Source organism: Corylus avellana, chromosome ca6 (genome assembly GCF_901000735.1).
Source record: "Corylus avellana chromosome ca6, CavTom2PMs-1.0".
Taxonomy (NCBI): Eukaryota; Viridiplantae; Streptophyta; class Magnoliopsida; order Fagales; family Betulaceae; genus Corylus; species Corylus avellana.
Window position 1 is genome coordinate 21018902 of NC_081546.1, and position 14590 is coordinate 21033491.

A 14590-nucleotide genomic window follows, 5' to 3' on the forward strand; every position below is an offset into this window, starting at 1 on the left:
CGGGTATATCATGTGCATTTATACTCACTAAATCGTTAGACTTACCCTTGTATTATTTCCCTTTTTTTCTCCATATGTACAACTATGTGGTTGTAGATAGTTTAGCAGAAGATGGATACCGTAAAACATCGGGTTACCTTGGAGGATTCGATTCGGGAGATGCTTGAGGACTTATTGCAAGCTTAGGCGGGTACTCATGGTAACTAGTACTTGTGGGTATTTGTAGACTTAAAGCTTTTATGCATGCTTACATATTAAGGTATAGCATGAATCCCTTGTAAAAATGATGATGTGTATAGCATGACTTTGATGTTCTTTGGTAGACTCTCTGGTTGTAACAATTATGTTATAGAATCCTTTTGTTTTCGCTGTTTAGTATCCTCTCTTTTGAGGAATAGAGGTCCCTGAGTCTTGTTCGGAGTGGAATAAGGTTGGGAGACGAACCGTGAAACTAATTACCAGTTAATTAATTTTCCGGGCGATACACAATCAGCTGAGCGGTTGGGGCACCCCTCTCTGACTTGAGCCAAGGATTGCTGGGGAATCCTTTTAGTACCTTGGTGGGTTTGATTCCCCTAGAACGCCTGAAGGGTGTTGGCAAAGAACCCCCTATAGAAGTGATGGAGTGGATGCTGTTTTACCAAATAATTGTAAGTGCTTATCTTTTACTCTCGTTTTTTTTTTTTTTTTGTTAAATAACTTGGCTCACTATGCCCCTCTTTTGCAGAGTATTAGGAAGTCAATCAGCCTTTATTGCGACTTCAAGAACTACCTTCAAAGCATGGCTTTAGAGACCTAGAATCTGTAGAAGAGGTTGGAGGAGTCCGAGGTTGAGAATGCTCGGCTAAAAGGGCTTTTGGCTCAGCAAGACAATGAGCTACTTCTTTGGGCTCAAAGGTTGTCCCTTGTGGAAAACCAAGTTGGAGAAGTCAATTCTAAAATTGTTGAGGCCAATTCTTGGATTCATGACCTAGAGGCCGAGCTTATGGCCTTCAAGACAAAATCTAAAGGGCTTGAAGAAGATTATTCAATTCTTGAGGAAGAGCATAGGCAACTTGAAAAAAGATGCTCCAAGGCTGAGGCGCAACGCACTACTTCCGAGGCTAGGATAGCCCATATATCTTTGGATCTTCAGGAAGCCCAGAAGGAAGCCTCGGTGCAATGTTTGAGAGTTGAGAAGGTTGAGGTGAAAGCGAAAGGGTTTAAGAAGAATTTCAAGCATGCGAAGGAGCAGCTCTGCCACTACAAGGAAAAAGCTCGGAGCCACTTCAAGCAGTTGTCCTTTGCATCTTGGACTAGAGACCAAGACTGGGCCCGAGGGCATGCTGTGGATTTTGAGACCTTCAGAGATCTAGCCTTCAACCCTTCGTCCCACATTAACATAGATATGGCCACTCCCGATGGCTTTCCTCCTGAAGCTGAGGCTATCGAAGAACTCATCCGCCTCAGTCAGGAGCAGATGCCCGATGCTCGAGGCATCATTGAGTTCGGATATAACCCCACCGATGAATCCTCGGAGCCCAATGTAACCTCGAGTAGTGTCGGGACTTCCGAGCCTGAGGATAAATGAGCTTAGTAATATTGTGAAAATTTTCAATGAATAGTTCTCTTTTGCCCCGTCGTTTGCTTTCCTTCCTTTCATTTTCAATTTTAAGTCTAACCTCGAATGCTTGTCCTCGGGAAAGCACCTTGGCAGCTATGTTTCCCAATGTATTTTAGCCTTAGAATGAGCCTTCTTTCGAGGGTTTTCATCCTTAAAATGGGCTAAGTTTAGAAAGCGTCATTACGGCTATTTTTCTTGAACATTTAGCTTGGTGAAAGCTCCTTAATGACTATATTTCGCCGAGGTATTTTAACCTTAGAACGATCCTTCTTCAGAGGCTTCTCGCTCTTTGAATGGGTTAAGTTCGGAAAGCACCTTTACGTCTATATTTCATGAACGTTGGCCTCTGAAAAGTGCCTCAATGGCTATATTTCTCCGAGGTATTTTACCCTTACAATAAGCCTTCATCCGAGGCTTTTTATTATTCAATTGGGCTAAGTTTGGAAAGCGGCTTTACGGCTATTTTTCTCAAGCACGGCCTCGGGAAAGCACCTTTATAGCTATATTTACCAAGGTATTTTAACCTTAGAATGGGTTGAGTTCATTCTTTTGGCCGTTAAGTTCGAAAAGCGCATTTACGGCTATATTTATGAACACTTGGCCTCGGGAAAGTACCTTTGCGGCTATATTTCCCGAGGTTTTGTTTGACACTGTAATTTCAAAAGATCTTTTTATTGATGATATACTTTTACAACTGAACATCATAACATGAATTTTCTTGATGAAATTACAACGACTTAAAATAAAATATTTCTTCAGATGTTCGGCATTCCAAGGCCCTTGTAGTGCTTTCTCCTCTTTAACTTCAAGGTGATACGCTCCCGCTCTATGGCACGCCACCACCTTGTATGGTCCTTCCTAGCTTGGGGCTAACTTTCCCTCGACCGGATCTTTGGTTACGATGGAAACTTTTCGCAAGACTAAATCTCCCAGCTTGAAGCTTCAGTGCCTAACCTTCTGGTTGAAATATCAAGCCACCTTTTCCTAGTATGCAGCCAAGGTTACTTGGGCCTGATCTCGTTTCTCCTGCAAAAAGTCAAGATGCAGCCTGATGCCTTCGTCGTTGCACTCTAGCCGAAAGGTCTACAAACGGAAGCTTCCTAATCCAACCTCAGTTGGGATGACTATTTCAATCCCAAAGGCTAGAGCATAAAGAGTCTCTTCGGTTGGAATCCTCTTGGTGGTTTTGTATGCCCATAGAACTTTCGAAAGATTTTCGGCCTATTCTCCTTTCCACTCACCAAATTTCTTCTTCAGAATTTTGAAGATTGTCTTTTTGGTAGCTTTAACTTGCCCATTCGCTTAGGGATGTCCCGGTGATGAGAAGTAGTTTCTAATATGGAGCTTTGAACACCATTCTCGGAATGAGTCGCAATCGAATTGCTTCCTATTGTTAGTGACCAATGCGTGTGGAATCCCATACCGATAAATGACATTCTTCCACAGGAACCGCTCCATACATTTGATTGTTATGTTCACCAAGGCTTCCACTTCTGCCATTTGGTGAAGTAATCCAAGGCCACCATTGCAAACCAAACACCCTATTTCCTCAAAGCAACGGTCCTACTATATCTACCTCCTATTGCGAGAAGGGCCAAGGTGAGAAAATTGAACTCAGCTCCTTGGCTGAAAATCCACAAATTCGGCTCCCATCTCCTGAGCTAAGCTTAGTCCCGCTAAGACTACTTCATACTCGACTTCGTTATTGGTAGCTTTGAACTCCATTCTCAAAGAACTACACAAATCTTCTTCTCCTGGTGTGATCAACACCACTCCTGATCCTCCATTCTTCTTTGTGGATGACCCATCCATGTAGATCACCCACACTTCATCCCTCGACCATTCTGGTGATTCTAGCAGATTGGTGAATTTTGCCAAAAAATCTGCTAGAGCTTGACCTTTGATGGCATTCCAAGGGATATACTCAATGTTGTACTCCCCGAGTTCGATTGCCCAATTTGCTATTCTGCTAGACGTATCTAGCTTTCAAAGCACCTTCTTCAGTGGGTACTCCGTTAGGACTTTGATTGAGTAAGCTTGAAAAAATGGCTGAAGCTTCCTTGATGCGATGACCAAGGCAAAGGAAAGCTTCTTCGTCTGCACATATCTTTCCTTGGCTCCTCTCAATGCTTGGCTAATGAAGTATACTGGCTTTTGAAAGCCTTCTTCTTCTCGGATTAGAGCTGCACTAACCGCAGTTGCAGATATGGCTAAGTATAAATACAGCGTTTCTCTAGGAATGGTTCAGCTCAGCAGCGGTGGGGTAGCCAAGTATTTTTTTCAGCTGCTCAAATGTCTGTTCACACTCTTCAGACCATTCAAATGCTTTTCTCAAGATTTTGAAGAAAGGTAGGCACTTGTCGGTTGATCGAAAGATGAACCTATTCAATGTTGCAATCCTTCTCGTTAGTTGCTGCAGCTGCTTGGTATTCTTCAGGGAATGCATGTCCAAGAATGCTTGGATCTTTTCAAGATTCACTTCTATTCCTCGGTTTGACACCATGTAACCGAGGAATTTTCTCGAGGAGACTCCGAAAGCGCACTTCGCTGGATTTAACTTCATCCCATATTTGCCTCAACGTCTTGAACATTTCTTGCAAATCATAGGAATGGTCGAGGGGTAACACACTCTTCACGAGCATGTCATCGACATAGACTTTCATGTTCCTTCCAATCTGCTCTCAGAACATCTTTTTCACCAGTCTCTGATAAGTGGCCCCAACGTTTTTTAAACTGAACAGCATGAATTTATAGCAGTACAAGCCTCAGTCTGTGATGAACATTGTCTTCTCTTGATCAGCTTCATGCATGTAAATCTTGTTGTAAAAAAAAAAAAAAAAAAGCATCCATGAAACTAAGTAGCCCATATCCAACTGTTTAATCCACCAACAAATCAATTCGTGGTAGTGGAAAGCTATCCTTCTGACATGCCTTATTCAATTCGTTGAAGTTCATGCACATCCTCCATTTCTTGTTTGACTTCTTGACCAATACCATGTTGGCCAACCAATCAAGATTGTACACCTCTTTGATAAACCCAGCTTTGAGCAGCTTCTCCACCTCTTCAGCGATGGCCATGTTTCGCTCGGGAGCGAACTTGCTTCTCTTTTGCTTCACTGGTTTCGTCAATGGGTCCACATTCAGCTGATGGACAATCTCCTCTGGGCTAATCCCGTGCATATCTTCATGTGTTCATGTGAACACCTCCATGTTTTCCCAAAGAAAGCTGATGAGGCCTTCTCAGATTTCTAAGGTTAGTTGTGAGCCAATCTTCAAAACTTTTCCTTCCCCCATAATTTATTCTACCAGCTCCTCAGTTGGTTCACCCTTTAGCTCTACCTCATTTCTCTATCCCACATTACTGATTGTTAGGGGTGCAGATCTTGAGGGTTTCTTCAGCGAAGTGTTATAACACTTCGTTGCTGTTACTTGATCTCCTTTAACTTCTCCAACTCCTTCGTCCATTGGGAACTTTATCTTCAGGTGGTAAGTTGAAGTTGCAGCCTTTAACTTGTTCAATGATGGTTGACAAATGATTGCATTATAAGCGGATAGTCGGTCAACCACCAGAAAGTCCACCATGACTATTGCTTGTTTGGGGGTTGTTCCTGCTTTAATCAGAAGGAAAATCAGCCCCATGGGTTGGACTTTCTCTCTAGAGAACCCAAATAGTGGTGATCTGAATGGCTTGATCCTCTCCCGATCAATGCCCATCTGTTTGAAAACTGGCCAATATAGGATATCGGTCAAGCTTCCATTGTCTACCAGAATCCGATGAATGGCATGATTAGCCACTGTCACGGTCACCACTAATGCATCATCATGGGGCATTGAAACCCCTCTGCATCTTCTTCAAAGAATGATATAATCATCGGATCCTTCTTTTGGGCCATTGAGGGCCTTTCAAGAAGGAGAACCTCTTTTATATTTACCTTCCTTGCGTGAGCCTTCCTCGCATAGTCAGACTTTCCTCCACCAGCTAATCCACCCGAAATTGTGTGAATTTCGCCTATCACATCCTAATTCCGAGGATTTTGGTGGTTGTCATGTTCTCTCCTTGGCTCATCACGCCTCTGCCGATGATTTAATCCCCTCTCGGGGCCTTCATTATTCCCCTCCAGCAGTAGAGGTTGGTTCTCCTGAGGGTTTCTATCCCTCTCTCTTTCTCCAGCAAAAAACCTCACCAATCTTCCATTTTTGATGAAGTTTTCAATCTCCATCCGCAAGGACATGCAATCCTCAGTTAGACGACTGTGATCGTTATGGTACTCGAAAAACTTTTGGTTGTTGCGCCTCTGCAGAAGAGTTCTCATCTTCAATTGCCATCTGAAGTTAGGATCCCTCTTGATCTTCATGAATACCTCAGTGACACTGGTATTCAGAGGAGTCAATCTCTGGTCCCATTGGTGGAAAGGCTCTATCTTTTTCCCCGAACTCTTCGAGCTCCCTTCCTCATTTCTTCTCTTTCTAGAGCTTCCGAATGCCATCTTGCTACTGCTAGCTTCACCTAGACCACTCTACCATTTTGACTTCATCAAGGCACTAATGGTTTCCACCTGGTTTATGAACTCTTCAACCATGTTCATAAATTGACGAAGACTTACTAATGTAGGTGTAACGACCTAGAGAAAAGCGTTAGCCACATCTAATCTATTACTCGGAAAGGACTAATCAATTTGGTGCTTCCCTAGAATTCATTATAAAGCCTAGTTTCACCTAGTAACTAGGCAATGTGGAATTTAGCACCCATGACTATCTTTATAAACCACCCACTCTATGTGGGGTTCTCATCTTCCCAATATGGAACCGAGGTGTTACAAACTCCCCCTTTTAAATTACTGACATCCTCGTCAGGGCCACGTCATGCAATGCTGTTATACGACATGACCTGGCGTTACTAAGTGACTTGATACCACTTGTAAGGACATAGGAAAAGGCGCTAGCCACATTTGCACTATTACTCTAAAATGACTAGTCAATTTGGAGCTTTCCTAGAATTCATTATAAAGCCCAGTTTCACCTAGTAACCAGGCAATATGGGACTTACCACCCATGACTATCTTTATAAACCATCCACTCTATGTGAGCTTCTTCTCATCTTCCCAATATGGGACCGAGGTGTTACAGTAGGTCTCTGAGCTAGCTTAGCCATCAGTTTTTCTCGATTCTAATTCTGTTCATCAAAGCTGATAGCACCATTTCTTCCTTCAGGCTTTCTACACTCAGCTTCTCCCGGTTAAACCTGATCATGTAGTCCTTCAAGGTCTCATTCTTCCCTTGTACAAGGGACATGAAGTAGGCAGGAGACTTCTTTCTCTTCCGGATTGCGAGAAACTGAGTCAAGAACTGGCGTCTGAGGAAATCGAAGCTGTCTACAAACTTGGGAAGCAGCTTCCCAAACCATTCTCAGGCATCTCCCTTCAAGGTTAAAGGGAAGGCTTGACATGCAATCTCGTTGGGAGTGTCATGGAGGACGAGGTGAGCTCAGAAGCTTTCTATATGATTGATCGGATCTCCGCTCCCATCATATTTATCGACGCGTGGGACTTGAACTTCTTGGGCAATGGAAACCTCATCACCCGATTAGGAAAAAGCAAGTTGGTGTTTTGCATTAGATCCTCTGCGATCAATCGGTCTTCTCATCCTTGGGTCATCTGCTGAGATATCTCAGCATACTTTAGCTTCAAATCCCTTACCTCATCATAAACATTGGGGGTCTCATGTCTCTCATGATGAGAACTGCCTTGAACAGTTGTGTTATGAGAGTCCTGAGCAGAACTTTCTGCTTCGCCGCGTGGCAGCTTTTCTCTACGCCTTTCTTCATGTTCTCATTCCCCTGTCCCCGTGAGTTGGGAAACGAGATCCTTGTTCTGTTTCTTCATGGCCGCCATGGTTTCACTCATACGCATCATGTGATCTTCCAATGAAGCAATTCAATGGTTCGAATCTTGCGATGTACCCGAAGCATTCGAATCAGGTTCCCTCGAACGTGTAGTTACCATATCGGATTTGATTGCTGAGAACTGATGAAAATCGAATTTCCCACAAACAGCGCCAAACTGTTGATGATAGTTTTCCGATGAGTGACGCTGCACAGAATCCAAGGAGTCGTTGATCTGCAAAAAACTGAAAATATGATAAGAGCTGTCGGGTTGTGTCGGCGGGGGATAGCTCCGATGCCTAAGTTAGTGTTTGATTTGAGAAAGGGAGAGCAAGTAATCAAGAGAGCTTGTGAGAGAATTGTGATTACCATAGAATGAACTGGAGCTTCCCTTTTATAGGCATCAGGCAATGGTTATCATTCCCCAATTTTCGGCCCACGTTCCCGAGGATCCACTGTGCACAATGTGTGACGAAGTGGATCATGGGTTGTGGGTTACTCCACGATCATGAGATCGTGGGTTTGGAGAGTGGCTTGGCCACGCTTATGTTGGACGTGGGCTCCCGAGTTATCCTTGGGTACACGTGGCTCGGTTTGGCACTGACAGTTGAGCCATGTTCTAGTGAACGTGGAGCTTTGCTTGGGCGTTGGGCGTATCCCACATTTATTAGTATAAAATGATATTTGTTATAATAGGGTCATGGGCTAAGACTTTTTTTTTAGACAAGGGCCAAGTTTCATTATTTTGGCCCAAAAATATGAATTTATATATAAATATACTATAATAAACAATAAAAAATTAAAAGAGGCCCTCCCTCCCTCCGTCACTTGACCAGAATATTATTATTATTATTATTATTATTATTATTATTATTATTATATGAAGGGCCTAGATTTTGACAACACTACAAGAGAAACTCATGTTTCTATGATTAATTTTTACAATACATTAATCAATCAAGGGAATCGAGAGGGAATATTGGAAGACCATATTACATTCCTACAGGCTCGGCCACTAAAAGAGCCCAAAGAGGCCTAAAAGGATCGATGCACATATAAGTTATAACTAAACTCACACCAGGCCCAAGACCAACAGAAAGATGAACCAGTACTCGCAAGGGATACACCACAGATGATCCCTTCTTTGGCCTAGGAGTTTCAGGCACTCTCCTATATATTTTTGACGCACAACCACCCTAGAAAGACTCGCTTACCCCTTTTTACAAGCTTTGACTAAGCTTTTCTCTTCTCAACTATGGTTTTACTGACTTGGTCATCGGACTGCCTCCGATTTTTGAACTGACAGTCTTCTGACCACCCTCTTTCTTTTTTGTAGGTCGGAAATCCCCTCTAAAAGACAGTATGAAGTTGTTGAGAATGTTTCTTTCATCCAGGATATACCCTATTGTACCCATTATAACAAATCAAATTTTACAACTAACAAATATTGAAATATTCTAAGAAAACAAACCAACTTCCTTTTCATACTGGAGTATAATATAATGCAATAGGGTCACGGCGTCGGCAGCTAGGGTCAACTATCTAGTCTTCCATCATATATTTGTTTAGAAATTTGATTCAAGTATGTGGTCTTGCGTTGAATTCCTCAACGCGGCTTTCACGTCATGCCCATATCTATTCATATATATTAGTCTCGATGGAGTTGAATTGTTGGATATGAATTCATTTTTGTAACAATTATTCATCAATTCCTCGAATTAAAAGACAAAAAGTTGACGTAACAATCTATTTATTTATTATTTATTATTTATTAATGGTGACTCAACATGACTTTCACTCACACTCTATTTGTTTAAAATGAAGCCATTCAAATCAAGGTGTCAATAAATTGCATGGTTTCATCCAAAAGATCGAAGAAGAAAAAGATCCATGGGTTTCTCTATCTTATTTCGTCCTCTCCTTCTCATCATATTCATCGCCTCCATCTTTACCTTGCAGCTTTCTCTGGTTAATGCAGGTTTGCTTCCTCTAATTTTCATAGCAGTTATTCCAAGTCACACCATTTTTTCCTCTTTTATTTTTTATTTTTTTTTATTTTTCAAAAACGCAATTTAGATCGTATCTTGGTGGTTTCTGATATGCATGGGATGTAACCAGTCGATTTAAACTGGGTTTTTCCCTAAAAATGCTTTATATATATATGCTTTTCCTTTTCTTTAGCCTCAAATTTTGGTATTGCTGGTGAGTATACGCCTGCCAATAGCTTGGGTCATAATTCCAATCCAATAGCCAATCATTACACTAAAAACATTTTTAAGTTAAAACCTGTAGAAATTAATGAAATTTGAGTTCAACTGAATCTGAATTTAGATTCAAAGTTTGGGTTCTATTCAGTAATCAAATTTGAACTTGGATCTTTCCTACTCCAACCCCTTGTGAAGCTTATTAGGTTGCTAGTCCTTTATATATATATATATATATATATATATATTGCATTTGAAGACTCTCAAGGTGATCAAACATGCGAGCTGCAATGATAATTTTATATGTTGTAATCATCAATTATCATGATCCCAATAACCCATTTAAATATTATTTTCATTTTAGTTATTGTTATGCAAAATTGATCACAATAATCAATGTTTGATCATGGGCTTTAATTTCTAGGTGTGGAGCTGAGAAAAGTTGGGCCAAGCCCACCGCCTCCCCCCATTCCAAACAAGAACGAGCATCACATACCACCTGAGACACCACCGCTCACATAAAAAAGTCTCATGCACTCTATTCTCTACTTGTATCTTTAGAGGATTATTTATCTGCATTTTCAAATTTTTATGATTTTCTAATTTCGTATGATGTGTTCTGGGTTGAAGGAGTTCAAATCTCCAATTATATTGCTATGATTTCCTAATTTCGGTGTTATCATGTTGATGGTTTAACTTCAAATAAACCTTTTGAAAAGTACTATGCATTGAGAAAATCATGAGAAACCACTGACATTTTATAGACACATCCAAATTATAATCTAACCATTCAATTTTAGATTGAGAAAATGATTGTACGCATTAATGAAATTAGGGATTTCGGTTTTTGTTTGAGAATTTTTAGAATTCAAATTTGGTTTAATTAGATAGAATTGTAGGCAGAAAATCAAAAAATCCTCAGTAAAAATTCGGCCACCCTACAATTGAGCTCAATCTGGTTTGTTTTGCTTGATGGCTCAGCCTTTAGCTAAAAGCCCGATATCTAAATGATTTTGGAGGTGTACTTTAGGGTCTGTTTGAGTGTGCATTTGAAGAGTCTAAAAATATATTTAATATTCAAAAAGTTCATTCGAAAAAAAAGTGTTCATTTGATATAAAAAAAATAAAAAAATTAAAGCACTTTTAAGAGTTCAGAAAGCTCAAAAATGGCCAAAGCACTTTCATTTTATATTTTTTTGCCAAAAAATGCTTTTTAACTTAAAAATTTTATTTCTCAAACGTAATTCTAAACAAACGCTTAGGTTTTCAGTCTAAATTTGTGCTTTTGGGCTGAGTGGAAGGCCAATTAGGCCAGGAATAAAACAACCTATCCAACCTGAAAATTCACAGTAGGCTGAAAACTGAAACGTTCTCATTGGAAGTCTAAAAATTCCAAATTTGAGTGCATCTCCGTTGGGCTGAAGTTTCAGCTGCTTAAGCAAGTTTTTGTGCGCAAAGTAGACCCCTAGTAAAGGCTTTAGATAGGCCTAAAACCCCTAGAAAAGGCTTGGTTGTTGGAGCTGCACAAGCAGCCCAATAAGTGCCTAAAACCAAGAAACACTTGTTGGATTTTTCGGAAAAAAAAAAACAAGTGTGACTTGAGTTGGGCCTTCACTGGAGGGCCCAATACACACACCTTGACCCAAAGCCATGCCTAAAAGGCTAAAAGGATATAGTTTGGTCCTTATAGTTAAGGGCCTGAAACATTGGGCCAACGACCTAAACGAACTTTTTTGTTGACATTTCAAAAGCCCAAAATTAAGGCCCATAAGTTGTCAGCCTGTTGAAAAAAAAAAAAAAAAAACAAAGAAGCTAAAGTTAGTAGGGTGAAAATGCAGTTATAGTTAGTGGTTATTGGCACTAACCACTAACCCTAATCGTTTCCACTAACGGCTAGGTGGTTAATGGGCGGTTAGCAGTAAACCACCTTTTTAAAAAAATTAAAAAAAAAAAAAAACCAAAACGATATTGTTTCTATGGTAATATGATAATATCATACTACATACGACATCGTTTGTAGATTTTATACATTTTTATATATATTTAAAATTTTAAACACAAAAACGATATTGTTTCATATATATAACGGTTAGTGGTTTTGAAAAAACTTAAAACTGCTACCCGTAACCACCTAGGTGGTTAGCGGTTTTTTCTAACCGCCTTCAAAAGCGACTAGCGGTTAATGTGATTATCGATTAGCAGTTAGCGGGCAGTTATTAATGGCGGGCCTTTTCACCCATAAATTTTAGTAATGCATTCGAGGTAAGTGAATACACCAAAACTAAGTTCATTGTTTTAATAATGTGATATATATAACTTATGAGTTGCTATATTAGATTAATGTTTATTAATCGATATTGAATGAATTTATATGCAATGTTTCTTCCAACAACATGTCTAGTTTAACCATAAATGTTAGAATTACCTTTATAATTAAAAATTGTTATCAAGATCCAAGGAAAGTTTAAGCACATTCATAGTTTATTAAGAAAGATATGGTTGATCAAAAAAAAGAAAAAAAAAATGAAAGATATGGAAAATAAATTTTACATGTACCCAAGAGAAGAAAGAGAGAAATGTTGTTGAGAACATTTACAAGACTTTATGGCACCCATAGTTGATTTGATAGACTCATCCTATAGCCACAAGTTAGTGAAGATCCTAAGGGATTGCACAACCCTTTGCATAATGGTGTATATGGAAGGCCACCAGAGCAAATGGAAAGACTAAAAGTTAAATGGAGTTCGTTTTTGTCAAGAGTTTTCACGATGTTTTTTCAAAAGAGAGCTTTTAAGAGAGTCATATTTTTCAATTTCTAAGATAAATTAAAACAGATTTTTCGCAAACGTTTCCACAATCATCTCATTTTAGAAAGTTCTAATTATATATTTCTTCTAATTTAGATATATTCATTTACTGAGTTTTCCCAAACTCCTCACTTTTTCCTCCTAATTATAAATAGTGTCGAGCATGATATAGAAGACCAGGGTAGTAGGTGAGAGGAGAAATGATAAAAATCATTTTTCATTTCATCTTTTACTCCTCTCTTAATGAAATCCACGTGAGAAAACAAATTCAATAGTAAATTCATTAGATTTACAAAAAAAAATGATTGAAAGATGATTGAGATAATTATGTGTAACATACCTAGCTCCAATGAAAGTGTCGTGAAGACACGGACTATATTAGAATAAGTTCCATGTTGGGAGATCAGAGTTATTTTTTATTACCTTATAAAATAAGAGCTCAATCGAGATTTTAATTTCTTTTTTTTTTTCAGTTTCTTTTATTTAAGTTATAAATTTTATTTTAGATGCTGTTATTCACTTTAGTAATTAAATCTTATCCTCCCAGCTGGGAGCATAAGATAATTGTCTTTGTCCTTTTCAAGAACATTCCCCTAATCAGAACAAAGAATTTATGGGAGCTGGTCAAAGCACCCGATGAGTGCCCTTGTGTATGGAGAATGATTCTAATTGGTGACCATTCAGTCAAAAGCTTAGATAAAAGGGTAGGTAATGATACCTTCATCTCTTTGTGATATGATCATTCACAGTACTCTTTTCGTCTTCTAGTCAATAGATTTGGTGAATAATCATTCATGTCTCGGACATTGGAAAGGTTAGCCCATGGTTTGGGCTATATATCATTGGTGGTGTTGATTGACTTTGGATCGAGGTGAAAAAGCGGTTACGGTTAGTTATTATTGGCTAAAACTACTAACCGTAACCCCCTAGACGGTTAACCAGTTATTATTGGTTAATAACTTTAATAACCGCTAACCACTTTTTAAATAATTTTTTAAAAAAAAAAATTAAAAAAACAAAAACAAAACGACGTCATTTTTATGGTAATATGATAATACCCTATTACATACGACATTATTTCTAGATTTTGTACATTTTTACATATATTTAAACACAAAAACGACTTTGTTTTATGTATATATATATATATATATATATATATATAAATATAATACATATTAGAGCATTCCCAATTGAGGAACTATATTTTTATGTAAAATGGCTTCTCAAAACTCACTTTTATCTAGTTTAGCTAAGCCATTTTTAAATGTCTCTATATCTAATTAGTTATATTGCTATCTATTCTATTAAAATATTATTAAAAGTAAGAAAAGTTTTGAGAAAAAGAGAACATGTGAGGAAAAATGAGAAAAATTTTGGAAAAAAGAGAACATGCAGAGAAAAAGTAAGAAAAGATTTGGGAAAAAAAAAGAAAACAGGTGAGAGAAACAATGAAAAATAAAATGGCTCCCTTAAAAAGTATTGCTACATTTAGTTTTTTTTTTAGCTCTTCCAATCAAATATCTATTTTACATTTTTTTTTTTTATAATCCAATGTAGGAGCTTTTTTAAACATTTGAAGAGCTATTTTAGATAAAAGTAACATTTGGCTCTTCCATTGAAAATGCTCTTATATAATATAGATAAAGACGGTTAGCGGTTAGCGGGTTTTTCAAACTTTAAAATCGCTAACCGTAACCGCCTTGACAGTTAACGGGCGGTTATTAACCGCTAACTGCCCGCCTTTTCACCTCTAGCTTTGAGTCTCTTATAGGTTAACAGCTAAATCCATGGAGCTGATGGAGATTAGGAATACCATTCCTAAGAATTCTAAGCCTAGTCTCACGAGTCAAATGCAATGAGCTAGGGGATCAAAAGAGAGTAGATTTTGTTAAAGTGTTTTCAAAATCAATTGATTATATATGGATATGGTTTGGGAATATTTTAAATAGAAGATTCTAAAAGAGCTTTAAAAAAAAGTCTCACATTTTATTGCTTTAAAGAAAGTAATGTTTGGATGTATGCATGCACTTGCGAGTACGGCATTATAATATGATGCTAAGCACCGGCTGCACATCCTTTCGTCCAATCCGTC